The sequence below is a fragment of the Sinocyclocheilus anshuiensis genome, unplaced genomic scaffold, assembly GCF_001515605.1.
Source record: "Sinocyclocheilus anshuiensis isolate Anshui unplaced genomic scaffold, SAMN03320099.WGS_v1.1 scaffold460, whole genome shotgun sequence".
Taxonomy (NCBI): Eukaryota; Metazoa; Chordata; class Actinopteri; order Cypriniformes; family Cyprinidae; genus Sinocyclocheilus; species Sinocyclocheilus anshuiensis.
The window spans coordinates 588,115-588,838 of record NW_015554101.1 but is presented as its reverse complement, the minus strand read 5'-3'; the positions used below and the strand labels follow the sequence as shown (position 1 = coordinate 588,838).

Genomic DNA, 724 nt, shown 5'->3' with positions numbered 1-724 from the left:
ATGGTTTCAGCAGTCTGAGGATTTTTTTTTTTTTTTACAAAGTGCATGGTGAATACAGAACACTTCAGGTTCACAATATTTTCACATTACAAATGTTTTTGGCAGCTGCTGCAAATGTTACAGTATAAAACAAAACCAATGAAACACAGTAAAAAAAAATCACATAAAAGGCCCCTCTGTCAAAATATAAAGTTTAACCAGAAAATGTAAGAATACTGTGTGAAAATAAAGTTGTCATGTCAAGAAATATGTTACTACTGTTTTGGATAAAAAATGCAGTAAAAATTGTAATATTATGAAATATTATCATATATAACAATTATATTATATATTTATATAAATATTTAATTTCTTTATATATTTATTTAATATTTATTGTATTATTTGTATATTTTCTATATTTTAATACAGTTCAAGTTGCAATTTATTCCTGTGATGCAAAGCTGAATTATTTCAGTGTCACATGATCCTCCAGAAATCATTCTAATATTGCATTCCAATTATTCTTTTTATCAATATTTCCTACAGGGCTCCTTGATTAATAGAATGTTTTAAATAATTCTGTTATATGTAAATACTTATTATACTTTTTCTCTTTTTTTGCAACAACATAAAAGTCTTTTCTGTCACTTTTGAACTATTTAAAGGTGGGGTAAGCAATTTTTCAAAAACACTTTAGAAAACTGATTCGGGCCGAGTAGCAAAACAAACTTGTAGCCAATCA

General features: G+C 26.1%; 1 protein-coding gene across 1 annotated transcript in view; it reads right to left on the bottom strand.

Annotated features, from left to right (window-relative positions):
- LOC107669555 (protein quaking-like) overlaps positions 1-724 on the bottom strand; it is a 54,048-nt gene that overhangs the window by 26,608 nt on the left and 26,716 nt on the right. The window lies entirely within an intron of this gene.